Below are 15,217 nucleotides of genomic sequence, written 5' to 3'. Positions count from 1 at the left end.
TTCTGAACCTGGTGAAGGCTAAGGGTAAGTCTACACTGCACAGTTGTCGCTAAAACTTTTGTCTTTCACGGGTACTTAAAAAAAAAAAAAAAAAACTGCGAAAGACAAAAGTTTTGCTGACACAAGCGACAGTGTGAACGCAGCTTTGTCGGCAGGAGCGCTCCTGCCGACAAAGCTTATGCCGCTGGAAGTATTTTGTCAACAAAAGTGCCAACAAAATACCACAAAAGAGTGTTCACACTCGCTGTCTTTTAGAGACAAGGCTGTATCGACACAGCCTTGTCGCTAAAAGCTGCGTAGTGTACACAAGGCCTAAGGGACTAATTTGTGTTGTTTAAAACTTTGCGTTGGATTCTCTTGTTGATGTTCAGAAGGAGAGAATTTCTGAAGTGTTGTGCCACATCAAAGCACAACAACACTCAGTGAAAGAGGGGAAAATAAGGCATGGGGCACCTGAGGAGGGTCTGTGGATGACGACTTGTTTACAGAACCCCTTGTACACAGTAATATCTCTACTTAGGATCAATTTTAGTGTGGATTTCAGTCTCAGAAAAGCACAGAATTTTTCCTCTGTGTCACGAACAGCCTAGATCATCTTATTTCTACCTTATAATTTAATTCTCTCTCTTAAACTGATTATATATCCACAAGCATAGGGTGTGAGTGAGTGGAGAATTGTGCTTTGGTATTATTTTACACCAAACATAAATGACTACAGAAGGTGCAAGACAGTGTAGAATTAAACTCAGAATTATTAGGGTCCCCCGACTCCAAAACTCAAATAGTGAAGGATTGATTGCAGTCAGTAAGAAATCTGTGATACTGAATTTCTTCACACATTTTTCCACAGTGTTTTTAGGTACTTCACAGTTTAGTGTTGACTAAAACTTGTTATGTTACTTGTTTTCCCTCCAAGTTCCCATCTTTTACTGAGCACCCTCAGTGTCTTCTGATGTAGAGACCATGTTGTATGCCTGCTGCAAAGATCTGAAGAGTTATCACAGTTCTGATTTGTTGACAAATATTAGTGGATTACCCAAATAGCAGGGAAAGAGAGGAGAGGGACTGGGGAGGGAGAGAGAATGAGGGGAGGAATCTGGGGACCAGCAAGGGATAAATAGGATGGGGAAAAACTAAAAAGAGATCAGAGGGACACAGGTTGTAAACAAAATACTGAGGGTAGGGGGAAGGATAGTATAAACTAAAGACAAGAGAAGGGAGGAAAAAAGTTACTGTACAAAAGAATTATATATAGGAATTCCCATACTGGATCTGATCAATGGTTTATCTAATCTGGTGTCTTGTCTCCAATCATGACTTGTATCAGATACAATTAGAGGTAAGCATAATAAACCCTGTAAACGACAAGTATGGAACAATCTGCCTATAAAGAAAATATCTTCCTAATCCCAGACTGTTAGTAACTGGTTTACGCCACAACGCACTAATTTATTTTATGTAACTGGATGTTCTCTAACAAGGGAGACATAAACTCAGGAAAGATGGAGGAAAAGACCCCAAGATATAATGCAGAAAGTATTTAAATAGGAGTGCAGGGAAAAGGGAGAGACCAAATCCAAAGAAAATTTAGTAAGTGTGTGTTTTTAATTTTATACAAAATCCAATGCCAATGTTAATGGAGCATTATATGTTTCAGTTTAGTTTATGTACACCAACTACTGTGCAGACACTTTCACTAGCGAAGTGCATAGGTTCACAGTGAGCAGGAGCGTTAGCGGGGAAGGTATTCTGAACCTTCACTAGCAGGCTTAGTAATTCTGGCTAGCAGAGACTGGGTAAATGTTCATGTCTTGTATTATATCCCTTGGATAGGCTATCTCCACCACCAGGAAAATGAGGTACTGAATGGCTATGGGGGGACTCAGACAATGGCTACTAAGGGAGCTGTGCTGCTATGGGGAAACATGGAGTCATTACAAAGGGACATTCCATCCGAAGGAATATCTACATAGTTGTGCTTGGGTTGCAGGTTATGCACCCTCTGCAGAGCTGCAAACTGCTCTGCGGAGTATATAGAGGAAATTTAGAGGAGGACCACATGGCTTTTCCTACAGAATGTTCCCCTTCATGCCTCCCCCACCCTCCGTCGAGATAGCGGGGAACTGAATGACTGTGCTGGAAAGAGCCAACAATTATGTGATGGTGGAAGGGAGGCTATTAGAGACACACCAGAAGGGCTCTGCCCAATCTTATATAAAGACACGATCCACACCACTGAAAATGGGATTAAAAATGCCTTAGCTTTGGTGCTGAGTCCATACTTACAACTGACATATCCTAAAGCCACCAGCTCTTCCGCCCGTGCTGTATTAGTGCTAGGTTATCAGGATTACTAGCCTCCCTTCTAGCAGCAAACTACAAAACCAAACTGTAGCTGCTGCAGTTATGGGTGTGTTCTACTTCCATGCCCATTTGTAGTGCACACCCTTACTTGTTTACAATGATGGCTTATCTCCACAAGCATTTCCCCACTGAGCCCTGGCCTCCCAGATACCAAAGTTGGTCAAAAAACACAGCAGAAGGGGAGAAAAACCCTCTGTTCTGATAGACTACATAGCTTTCAGAAATGGACCTAACTCTTACCTCAAGTGAGAAAGCTGTTTGTTTGTTTTATCTTACAGTCAAACTGACAGTAACTACATCAGCAGCATTCAGAAAGAGTCTTTTGGCCAGTGCTGCTGATGCATCCTTATTGTTTCTGTGTTGTGATAGAATTCTAACAACATTGAAGGGGGGAATCGGGGGAGAAGCTAATCATTTAAAAAAATCTATTCTGCTTTCCAGGCACACAGAAGCACAGTGGGGAAAGTAACAAATACTTTCCTCATGGATTGTAATTTCCAAATGGACAACCTACCCTAAATTCTCAATTACTGAGAGACAATCTTCACTCATTGACATATTTGCTTTCCACAACCAACTCTCTGTATAAATTTTCATGCGTGATGTACCTGAATACTTGGATGCTAATATCTAAACTGTATTCTTAAATTTATTCACCTAAATTTGGGTTAATGCTGATTTTGTTTTTAAAGTCATACGATCCATATGGTACATATTTTGTATTTGTGGATAATCTAAGCACTATACCCAGATATACAGACACTCTTTTCTCAACCTGTGTCTTATATAATTTTTTAACATTAGCTTTAATAAAAATTTTAAATCTGCTCTGGCACTGCCTAGCTACTAAGGAAACAACACTCTCATCCTTCTGTAATTAGAGGATTTTATGAACACTCTTCTAACACTCACGCTCTTCTTTGTACCCTGACCTCCAGCAAGTCTACTTCACTCCTACCCCCTTTATTCCAAAGAGCATCTCTCAGGCTTCTATATGCCACATGCCCTGCCTCCCTCCCTTGAAATCTCTCCTCCTTACCCACCCTTTTCCATAGTCCTTCACACTATGATCCTCCAGTTAATTCTCTCTAAGTATTAACGTTTTTTTAGGGGGGAAATAGGTGCTAATATGATCTGTACTGCCCAAGAAAGTGCACAAGCTTCTTATGTTTGCCCTCCCTCCATCCCACTTGTCTTTTTATCTTGCCCAGAGTCCTCTCTTGTCATGATCTGGAAGCTGTTAGTCATGATCAGTTTCTACTGGAAGCTATGCAGGGGAGGAGTTGTATTTTTACTCACCGTGAGAAGCAGCCTGCAAACCCATGTGCTATATTCAGCTGTTAAATAATAATCACTTTGAGTCAGAAAGTATTAGAGGTCAAAAACACTACTTTAAATAGATGGGGTTGCATTCAACCCTGCTTTGTGCACAGCATAAAACAGGTGCAGGGTAACAGCAGAAAGTTTGCTCACACCAGAACCCTGCAATGTCTGCAACCCTCTTCTCCACCAGAGGGACTTGTAGGGGTTGTGCTGGCTGGGGATGGCCAGGAAACTCAGGTACAGTACGTGTGCCTCTGGGGATATGATAAGCCTCTGGCTACTGGCAATGTATCTGATTGAAGCGTGAGAATCTCCCAAGTTCAAAAATAACTTTGTTCCTGTGTTTCCTCTAATATAACTGTAAACAAAAAACTTATTTTAAAAAGTTGCATAAGAATTTTGTATTTGTGATAGCTGCTTGCTTGTCAGCGCTGGAGGCCATTATTTGCAGGTCAGATACAGCACAAGCACCCAGAGGAGCTTCAAGCTGGTCTGCTAATGTTCCCTCCAGGGCCTGGTGGGTGCACAACTCTAGGAGCGGAGAGCAGCTCAGTCCATATGTAGTCAGCCATCAACCCTTTTTTTGTGGGTGGCAAAAAGGGTACTAATTGTGGTGAAGGCTTTTTGAAATGTGCAGCCGTGGGAACTGAACTGAGTCCACCAAAATAACAGGTTTCAGAGTAACAGCCATGTTAGTCTGTATTCGCAAAAAGAAAAGGAGTACTTGTGGCACCTTAGAGACTAACCAATTTATTTGAGCATAAGCTTTCGTGAGCTGTAGCTCACGAAAGCTTATACACCAAAATAACTTCACTGAACTGCCATGAGGTTGGTAAACTTTCAGTTGCTACTGATGTGGGCTGGGCTCTTACAAGCAATCCAGAGGTGGAAGGCTCGGTGCCCCATTACTAGTCTTCTGTCCCCTTCCATCAGATGGATGCACTAGTTATCTAATTTTAAAATTTTGGACTGAGGAGACTGCTTGTTTCCTGGAGTCTATGAATAAAGGTACCTGTTGGGGGATGGGGCAGAGCGCTAGAAGTCCCATCTTCCATTCCCTAAGTTACCTTGATAATGCTCCTGAGTGGAAGTCAGCCAAAGCCTGCATTGGGCCTTCTGCTCCAGCTGCTCTCTCACCACCATGGACTAGCAGTGCGGCTAAAGTCAGATTTACCCCTCCTTCTGTAGCCTCTCCCTGCCAGGCACAGGATGATAAAGTGTCCACTGAAGCACTAGTCTATCACTGGGCTTATCTGAGGACAATGGAGAACTTTCTGTTGTCAGGGACATGAGGGACAGTAGCAGCAGATGCATGGCGTGTATTAATACTTATTCATATTTTCCAGGCAGCGTCCATCACTTTAATAGTAACAGTCATGAGAATGTAACCACATTCATAGTGTGAGTGAAAAATCACTTCAGAGGAGAAGCCCCCGTAAGAAGTGTCCCTGCCTGTTGTGGGGTGGAGACCCTAACATTTCTGAACAATAACAGGGAAGACATTTTAGCTGCAAATATTTTGATTGCCCTCTTCCTTCCCAGGGCCATCACTCCTCTGTCTGTAAGTCCCTTCCCCCCCCTACTTTTGATGTGCTCTGAAGAATTTGCCCAGTGGCCTTCAAATCCCTTTCCTTTCTCTCATCCGTACCAGATGGCTGTTCCTTCAACCTAGCTCTCCAATGGCTACTGAGTGCTCACTCCCCTGAAGCAGCCATCTCTGGGGGACTTCCAGGTGTGGCCATGTTCTCCCTTGATCAATAACAGTTATCCTAGAGGACCTACATATCAGATCCCATTGCCCTGAACCTGGTGCAGTCATTTACACCAGTGCAAAGTGAGTCTGAATCATTACCATTCTGATTTCATAGAGCTTTAGAGTCCATTTTACCGGAGTGCAAATGACCACACAAGATTCAGGGCAACAGAGAATCTGGCCACTGTCTGATGGATATCCTCCTCCACATATCAAAGAATCCCACTCACCACTGCATGGAATAAGACCTGCCCAGGTTCTTAAATGGCAGAGTGTAGGCTGAGTCTTCCAAGATTGCCAGAGTAACCCCAAAATACACTACCTTGGGATTTCCTTAGCGCTGCAGTTCTAGCCTTCAAGCTGCAATGAACAGAACTGACATCTCTCAGCTCCAAGCCGTCAGCACAACACTGTCCAGAAGCATTTCCTTCCCCTGCTGCTGCAATACAAAGCCTCTAGATTAAACTTCATGTAGATTGAGGCAGCAGCAGTGACATCTGTAGGGTCCCCAAAATGTCTAAGGAAACTAGTCATCTGGCATCCCCTGAAAAACTGAGACACCAGTAGCATTTCTCAAAACTTCATTGCATTGAGACCCCCTTCTGACAACAAAAATTACCATATAGCCCTGGGAAGAGGGACTGAAGCACCGCCCTGGGTGGAGGGGTCAAAGTCAAAGCCTGAGCCCCATCACCCAGGGCTGAAGCTGAAGCCTGAGTCCCACCGACCAGGGCTGAAGCCCTTGGGCTATGGCTTCAACCCTGGGTGGTGGGACTCAGTCTTTGGCTTCAGCCCTAGGTCCAACAAGTCTAATGCCAACCCTGGTGACCCCATTAAAATGGGGTCCTGACCCACAGTTTGAGAACCACTCGCTGAGAGGATAGGCAGCCTTACCCTCAGGGCTCCTGTAGATAGCAAAGCGATCCTGGAGCATTAGGGAAAAGATCTGGGGAGAGGGCAGGAAAATCTTGAGAGGGAGGGTGTTGGGGGCATAGAGTACAATTGCATTTGGATTGCCAAATGTTGCTCATACATCAGGGCCTGTGTACTCTAATAATTTTATTAAGATGATGTTGAAGTAAAAAGAAAACGTTACAGAGTTTAAGCATAGAAGTTTCTGGTTATCAGGGAATAAGGTACAGATGATCAAGGGGTGTGAAATTCGGTTTAGGAACGGGTAGCGTAAGGAATACATAATCTGCAATCTCCCCGATTGGGGGTAAAAGTTTAACGGGTCAAAGTACAGACATTGAGATATGGGGGTATGTTGTTCATATAATGGCTATGTTCAGATGTGGAGTATAATGAGTGGATATGATGATGAGGATGGATTTAATGTTCAGTGAGTTTATGGTTCCAGTTCATATGATCCAATGGAAAAAGTCTCTGTTATTACACTCTACTCCCTTCCCATATAAACTATATTCTTCATATCCCTTTCCAAAAACTCTTTATCTTTTCTTTCAATATATCTTGACCTGTTTAAAAATAGTGCTAGCTGATTTGGCATTGTACCAAAGAATTTGCTTTGTTGCCTGCTGATGTGGAGCGAAAGTGAAATAAATTGACAGGGATGTGTTTCCCAATACTACTGATACCTCTTCTTTCCCTGCAATGGTATGAAAGCTCTAACGTTGGCCCCTGTGTCCTCTGAAAGCTTTCTGATAATACTACTTTGTACTTATCTGAGCCTCTCAAAGCACTTTGCAAACATCAGATGTTCTAATAATTAAGGAGCAATTCCCCATACAATGAAATCACTCCCAAAGGAGCAAGGGATGCCTCTGTATTCTAGGCCAACTATTCATCTCATCCAACCTATTGATCCATTGCTTCCCTAGACAGTAATGTTGGTGTGGCTTCAAGCAAGGGACATGGTTCACTATTGCTGTGAAAGAGGAGAAACTGGGATGGTTTAGTTTCTCCTCAAGCTTCCAGGAGAGAGAAAAGTGGATGATTCTCAGATATCCTTCCTTCCCCCCCATCCCTCCCCATCCCCAGCTAACTCCATTCTGAGACTCTGCTTAAAAATGAGGGCTCACATAACCCTTTTTTCATTTACAATGTTTGCTCCCAATTTGTGAATAAAAGGCGACAAGTGATTTTATTTCCTGTCGCAACTTTAAAGTGGGAATTTTCAGAGTAGTTTGATAGCGACTATTAAAAAGTTAAACTTTTTTCTCAAATCAGTAGATGGATCTCTCCCTCTCCCCTCAACTTAGATGAATTTTAGATCAGCAGTTAGTTACTGCTCTCGTCACTTTCCCTGCAGGAAGCACAATTGTACAAATAACACGGTTTCTCTCCACTGAGAATCAGTCTGGCATATAAAGTGTCTGGCCTGAAATGCCGACTTTTCTTCTGAATGGGATGAGGAAGTACATTTTTTTACAGAAGAAGACTGGAGCAGTAATTGTACTTAGAAGGGCTCTTAGCCCTGGGGTGGCCAAACTATGAGCCATTGGGAGGGACTGAGTTGCAGCCTAATAGGAGTTTGATGGCTGCAGGTAACCTGCATTAAATGGAATGGATTTCAGTCACCCACATCTATAGTATACCCGTAGTATTACCGTGCCTTAAGATGCAGCACTGCATGCTGGGACAGCTAGCCTCCACAGACTATACTTCTGAATAAGTGAGGGTAGCCATAGGCCACAATGCAGAATCCTTCTGCGCCTCATTTACCTACAAAGATTTGGTCCTGACACCATGTGACTAGTGACTCTCCTTTGTGTCTTATGTAGCCACCAGGCTGAACATCTAGGTCATGCGGAAAAGTTTATTTGTACAGACACGCTAAAAGTAACAAATACCACCAAGTTTTGAATTAGTTAAGCAATATCCTGCTCCTCACAATGTGTGTATAGTTTGCCACTGGAGGAAGAATCAGGGTGACTCTGAACTGCTCTGCTCATAAGAACTGCAGGTTCTTTGCCCGATGCTAAGAAAGCACTGAGTCACCATCTTTTGCCCCCTTGAATAGGTTTTACTGCAGAAAAAATAAAGAACTAAAGAGACACAGGATCAAAGAAAACACAAGTTTAGACAAAAGCTCTACATGCTCCACTCTGTCAACTGAGGTTACCTTTACTAACTTAAAAATGAACACCCCAAACCTAAGTCTTTGGAAAATGTTTGTAAAACTAAAGCAACTAAATCCCAGAGAGATGTTCTGGCTAAATCTCATTCTTAGAGCAGAATTTAGCCTTTTCCTGTTTTTAATGTTCCATTAGGACATGGAAGAATGCATTTAGCTGACACATCACTGAGGCAGTTTCTAGAGGCTGCTCAAGGCCTGACACATGGTTAAGTTATAGGTAGCACAGTAAAGTGTTAAAAATGAAATGCAAACCAAACTGACACAAATACAATTGTTTACGTAATGAATATAGCCTTGAATTCAAAAGGCATCAGCACCTGCTTGAGGATGTTGTGCACTAAGCGATCGGGATTCCCATCAACAATTTGCAGCAAGAGTTAAAACACAAATTACTCAATTCAGTCTTTAAGGTTCCTGTCCGTTGTTTGATTCCAGCCACTAGAACAGCTTGTTACTATTGTAGCATTCACAGGGAGTGTTTAAAGAAAAGAACAACAAGCAATACCCCCACTACTCATTTTCCAAACATACATACCATCTTCTCAAAAGCTAAAACAAACAGGGTTGTTCAACTATGCATCTTACTTTGTTGATTGCCTGAAACCTCCCCCAGACAGTCACAGCCCATAGTGCAGAGTTAATTGTCTCCATTTGACCTACCTAGATATTGCAGATGAAAAATACATCTTGAAGTGATACTTGCACAAAATGTGTGTTCGAATGCATTGAACATCCACTGGGGGAAAGGTGTTTTTAATTAAAAAATGTGCAGGGGGGAAAAGAGAGTGAATGTTCTGGGAAAAATCTGAGAATTTTTAAAGAGCAATGTTTCACATTATAGCAATATTTCTGCATGCTGAGGCTTATATTTTATCCTTGATCTTTGTGCAGATCTCTCAGCATGAAGTCTCCACAGTGGAGTCTCATATTACCTAACTTTCATTTCATTAAAAACAAACATCTGTGCCTAAATGGCATGAACCAGGAATATCTCCACTGAATTCAGTGGAATTGATCCTGCACAAAACTGATGTGAGGGTGGAATAATCCTTGGTTACATTGACCAGTATATGGTGTAGTAATATTCTACAAGAATACCACGTAGCATTATCACTAATTAAAAACTAAACAACAACTGACAAATCACTTTAAAAGTACACTATGTTTTGATGTGTTACTCTTAGTTTTACTTCTCAGCTAACATAATGCAGTCCTTCACGTCAGGTCTTCCAGCCATTGGTGTGAATTTAAGGAAGTTCTTCTACTAAATACTAAATTCTAATATGCAACTTACAGGATATTAAGAGCCATTTCAATTAAAAGAAATTAAACAAAACGCAGAAATGTGAAGTCATGAACTTGCTGCTAAAAACAAAGGAAGTACCTTTTCTTCAAAACAGAAAGGTATTGTTAATCAGGGTACATGACAATTACAGTGGCTTAATAGAAATTGCCTTCTGCTGCCTTACATTTTACATAACTGTAATGCAATGTCATTCATATATAAAATTCTACAGAGCACATTCAACCCTAGTTATATTCCCATTTACTTCCATTAATTGTGCCCACTTATGCCACGGTTGAATCCGATCTCCACAGTAAACAATGTGGCACTTCCACCTATTTAGGCCATGCCAGGTTTGGCTTATTATTATTTGTGCCTAGAAGCCCTAATCATGGATCAGGACCCACATTGTGCTAGGTGCTGTACAAACCAGAACAAAAATATGGTCCCTGCCCCAAAGATCTAAGTACAATTTTTGCTGTAACAGGACACAACTTTGCATAGATAATAAATAAGACATGTAAAATACTTAAACAAAAAAACATTCCTAATCTAGCACTTCATTAAGACGATGGCATATATTTTACAGCTATGACACTGGGACAAAAATCAGATTGAAACCAATAGTGAGTGACTGTAAGGATCAATATTCTACTAAAACAGAACATTATTGTAAAGATGATGCTATAATACTGAAACAATATGAGGTGTGAAACTTTATTAACTCTGACATTAATGGATTTATCCATGAAACTGGTATTTGTTAAAAGTGAACATCTGTAGCCAAAAACAAGGATTTTGGGGAACTTGCAGAAGGAATCAAAAGCAAGAGATAAATACCTGATCTAAAAATACTGAAAATGAAGAAGTTTGGGATTACACATCCAAGCTCATATTTTGGCTCAGAATTAAACGAACCATGATAATGAGCTTTCATGGTTCAGCCTTCTTTCTAAAAGTAGTGTCCAGGGTTAAATGCCTGACTACATTTAATCCTAGTATTTTCTCAATAGGGACTGCAGAATCTAGCCCACAGAGAGAGAATGCTCCTGGAAGCATACTTAATAAACATTAATGAAAATTAACTTGCAGAGAAGAACAGCACCTTTAACTACAAAAACAGACTTCCTATAATACCAAGTATGGTAAATCAAATGAAAATTGATATTACTATTACGTTAATAAATTATTTTTATCCAGGTCAAATCTGCTTGCCTTGCTCCATTATGTGGTCTTAAATAGAACTACTTTGCATGAGTAAGGTGAGGAGAACTTGGCCCTAAATGTTTTTCCAGAGAAGTAAAAGAGGAAACATTATTGTTGTTCTCTGAATTCTCTTAACCTATATTCATTACCATTTACTTAGATGACCTCATGTTTTGCAAGCACAGATAAAGACATACTCCCTGCCCTGAAGATAGAGATACCAGTTTTTTAGATATCCTAAGCAGAATACAATCTTGCATGAATAAAGGCCCATACTGGGTACTGAATGCCACAAGTAATTAACTCATTGGGATTTGTGGCTTCCAGAAGAAAGGACAGTTTATTCTTAAATCCAGCTAATACTAACAATGATTTTTAAATGAGTCTTTTCCTCAACTTGTATTTAAAATACGATTGTTTTTATTCTTTGGTGCACTATACTCAGTTCTGTCCAGTTGATGTGTTCAGTGCAAAGTGTTCATCCTGACCACTGTACATTTCTTTTATAACACCAGGTATAGCATATTATGTATCCTTTAGTTTTAATCACCTAATATGCAATTTTAGGATCACAGTCATCTGTTTGATTTTTATTTATAATAGGAGGGAAATTTAAAATAAGTTCCCCATCATGAGGAATTTCCACAGGAAACCACAGAACCATGTGCAGTAATGATCCAGCCCCAACTCTTATTCACCAGAGAAGCCTTTATTCACACAGTAGCCCCCTTGGCTTTATTAAAATCACTTGCCCTAGTAAGGCCTACAATGGTAAGTAACGGGTACAGGGTTGGGCCCACTTGTTATTTAACGTTTATATTGCAACAATGCCAGGAAGCCACAATGGGGCCAGGGCCTCATTGTGCTACGCCTGTACATAATGTATTATGCTTTTAGCACCTTTTGATCTGGGGATCTCAAAAGCTCTTCATAAAAGGGGGAGGGGGAGTAGGCAGCATTATTCTCCCCTATCCCAGAGGGGTCATTTCCATGGTGGCAGAGAATGATCGCAGGGACACGGGGCTCTCATCTCTCCTCCCCATTGAAGTTCCCCAGCCCCCGGGCATGACTCCCCTCCGCTCCGCCCGGGCCTCCCGCAGGCTGGGCGAGCAGGGTGGCGCCCGCCTGTCGAAACGGAGCGGCTGGAACTGATGCGCTTGCTGCAACTTCCGCGGCAGGAAGCTTGGCAGCGGTGGCGAAACAGCCCGCGGAGAGGAGCGCGCACGCGACCCTTTCCCACCCAGCGGCGGGCAGGTGGCCGGGCGGAGACTGTCCCTGGGTGGCCGCTCCCGCCCCAGCCGCGGGGCTACCTACAGGGGGCAGACCCCGGGACCTTCACCTGCACCAGGGGGCTCTGCGCCCCTTTGCCCAGGGAGCCTCAGGTCAAAGTCACCCTCCCCCAGCAAGCGGGCCCGGGCCAGTGACCGCCGCTGACTGGCAGCGGCCCGCGCCGCTCTTACCTTGCCGGAGTTTCCCCGGCTGGCCTGTCCGCCCGGGCTGGAGAAGGCGCCTGGGGCAGCGGGTGCGAGGAGCAGCGAGCCGGCTCGGATCACACAGCCAGGGCCGGGGCAATGCGTGCAGCCGGCCCCAGCCTTGTTCGTTCACCTCTCACCAGCCCCCACCCAGGCACGCTGCTTCCCTCTCTGTGAGGAAGTGCTGTTGGCCTATCAGCCGAGTTCAGTGGGTGAATCGTGTCACGTTCAGCACCCCCACACCGAGGTGCTCTGGGGAGAGGGACCCACCCCAGGCACAGCCACGCCCCCTCCCTGGGGACAGGGACCCCTTCCCAAACATTTCGCACAAGCCCCCCAAATGCTGGGAAGAGAGGTGCCTGCCACTGCCTGGCACCCTCCTCTTGAGGAAAGCCAGACTCCCCCATTCCCAGGCTCCCTGCAAAGACTCCCCACAAATCTGCTCTACCCACTCCCGGCCCGCCAAATCCTGTGGAGGGGGAATACCGAGGCAGTGCAAGGAACTCCCAGGTCCAGGGTGAAGGGGACTGCCAGTGATTAATTTGTAATGAAAGGTGCTGGGGCTGAAGCAATTAGGTGCTGGGGCTCAAGCAATTTTTTACTTTCATAACGGATGCAGCAAGCCAGAGGTGAAGGGGCTATGAATTGCCAAGCCTAGAGGTGCCGGGGCTCAACCCTGGCAAGCCCTGGCAGAAATTAAGCCCTGGAGTCTGCCCTATTCACTGCTGCAGATCCGCCTCCCACTGCTTACCAAGCAACCCCACCCAATTCTGGGTGAAGAGAGGCTCCCTACCCCACACCCCAAATACTGGAGACAGGGACCTTTCTGGAGCCTCTCTGCAACCAACCCAGTTCCTGGGCGAGAGGGACTCCCTACACAGCCTGCAATCTGCACTTACAGCCCCCAGAGAGAGGCCTCTCCCTCCCCACCCTCTCACTGCCCCAGTGTCAGGGGCCTGTCTGCTGCCTGTGCCCCTTGGGGTGGGAGGTAGGGGCACTTTCATTCTTGCAGGAGTTTGTTTCACCCTTGCTGTCCCGTCTCTGCTTGCTGTGTGTGAGGCACACACGCAGAGATGTTCCCCTTGGCTCTTTGCTTACTGAGATTTTCTGCTGGTCACACACATCTGCCACTGACTGCAACTGTAAAGTACCCAAGAGAGCGAGAGCTTGAGAGTCTCCCTCTCTGGCATGCTGGGGCTGGGCACCTCCCTGTCTGAAGTGAATGTGCACAGGACGGAAATGCCAGCAAACAAAGAATCAGCTGCAAGCTCTGCCTAGGCTGGGGGTGGATAGGGACCAGGCCAGGAGGGGAGTTGCACTCCCATACACAACATTGCCACACTAACCACCATGCAGGGGAAAGCAAGGGGTTATTTGTGTTCCAGGGGGAGCAGCCTTCGCTGCTCTGGCACTGCACCAGTCCCTTCCCCATTCTCTCTCCCCTAAGCTGATTACTTTACCCTGTGACCTATCTTCCTTCCCCTTCTTTGCCTCTCTTGTTTGATCCTCTACTGTTTGATCCTCTCTGGTTTCACATGTTAGCCCCCTAGAATCCCCCCTCCCTTGTACTGTAGCTTTTTCTGTTTCACTTCCTCAATCCTGCAAACATTTATACCTAATTTTAATCAAAAAACCCAGTCCCCATTGAAGTCAGTGGGCCTGGTTACATGAGTCAAATTACTCATACACCTAAGCGTTTGCAGGATCGGGGCCTAAAACCATAAACTGAGGGTACAAAGTGCTGTCAAATGCACATAATAAACTGGACGGGGGGGGGGATAGAGAAAATTCTCTTTCTTTTCTTTTATTTTCTTATAATAATCCGAAGTGTTGCATGTAACTATAGTAGATCTACAGTTTTCAGACAAAAATGTGATTTTTCCCCCCAAGTTGGAGGTGCCCCTTTAAAAAGCATCTTCTTTGGAAAGAAACATCTAGCTACAGCCACATCAATCATTTTTGGTGGATTTGGTGCATTGCAAACATTGCAAATTGCTATCCTAAAAAGTACCTTATCTTGTTCACTAAATGGAAACAATTTTGCAGTGTGTTTAAACTTCATAAAAAGAAGTGTTTGATAAAACAAAGAAATGCCAACCCATCTTTAGGGTTGTTTATCATCTGTCAGAAAAGGGAATATAAATTAGAAAATTCAGTATGGCTGTTTCTGACTTGACGTTTTGACCTTTTTAGTTTTAATAGAGCATAAGTGTTGAAAGAAGAATGCCTGTTGCATTGACAGGATACTATAACTATTAGACTGAAAGCTAGCTAGAGTCCCAAAGTGCTTGTGTTTTACAGTTTTATTGTAATTTCAATAATAGCTGCAATGCTAAAACATTTAATTATAATGAATGTGATGGGGTGTCCACCCCACACATGCCCTGGAGAGGTTAAAGCGCTAGCTGGGTCAATTAACTCCCTAGGCTGCACCTGGAAGAGAAGAAAGGGAGTAGGGATTAATTAGATGAGGCTCAACTGGATGGGAACGGGAGGGGCCTCTATAAAGCCCAGAAGCTGAGTGAGAGGGAGAAAGGGAAGTAGTTTACAGTTATGCCCTCCCTAGGAAAGGGGAGATGTATTTGGGGCTACAGAAGCAAGTATAGCTCCTTTCTGGGAGTTTGAGCTGGCAAACTCAGGAAGAACCAGAAAGAATCTGGGGGGAAAGTAGCAAAGTATGAGATAGGGTAGACCTTGGCTGCTTATGAGAGGGC

At 43.8% G+C, this 15,217-nt stretch overlaps 1 protein-coding gene across 3 annotated transcripts in view; it reads right to left on the bottom strand.

Moving 5' to 3' along the window:
• The window catches only part of APBB1IP (amyloid beta precursor protein binding family B member 1 interacting protein), a 107,164-nt gene extending 93,542 nt beyond the window's left edge, over positions 1 to 13,622 (bottom strand). The window contains exon 1 of one of the 3 annotated variants that reach the window (XM_077808230.1): positions 13,602 to 13,622. The gene's annotated coding sequence lies outside the window, so the exon portion shown is untranslated. Of the gene's footprint in view, positions 1 to 3,663; positions 3,726 to 12,491; positions 12,663 to 13,601 lie in introns of those variants that run through there. The other 2 variants (XM_077808229.1, XM_077808231.1) reach the window with 2 other exon arrangements.
• Between the last annotated feature and the right edge of the window lie 1,595 nt (positions 13,623 to 15,217).

This window comes from Eretmochelys imbricata, chromosome 2, assembly GCF_965152235.1.
Source record: "Eretmochelys imbricata isolate rEreImb1 chromosome 2, rEreImb1.hap1, whole genome shotgun sequence".
NCBI classification, from domain to species: Eukaryota; Metazoa; Chordata; order Testudines; family Cheloniidae; genus Eretmochelys; species Eretmochelys imbricata.
This window is presented reverse-complemented; position numbering and strand designations above follow the sequence as displayed.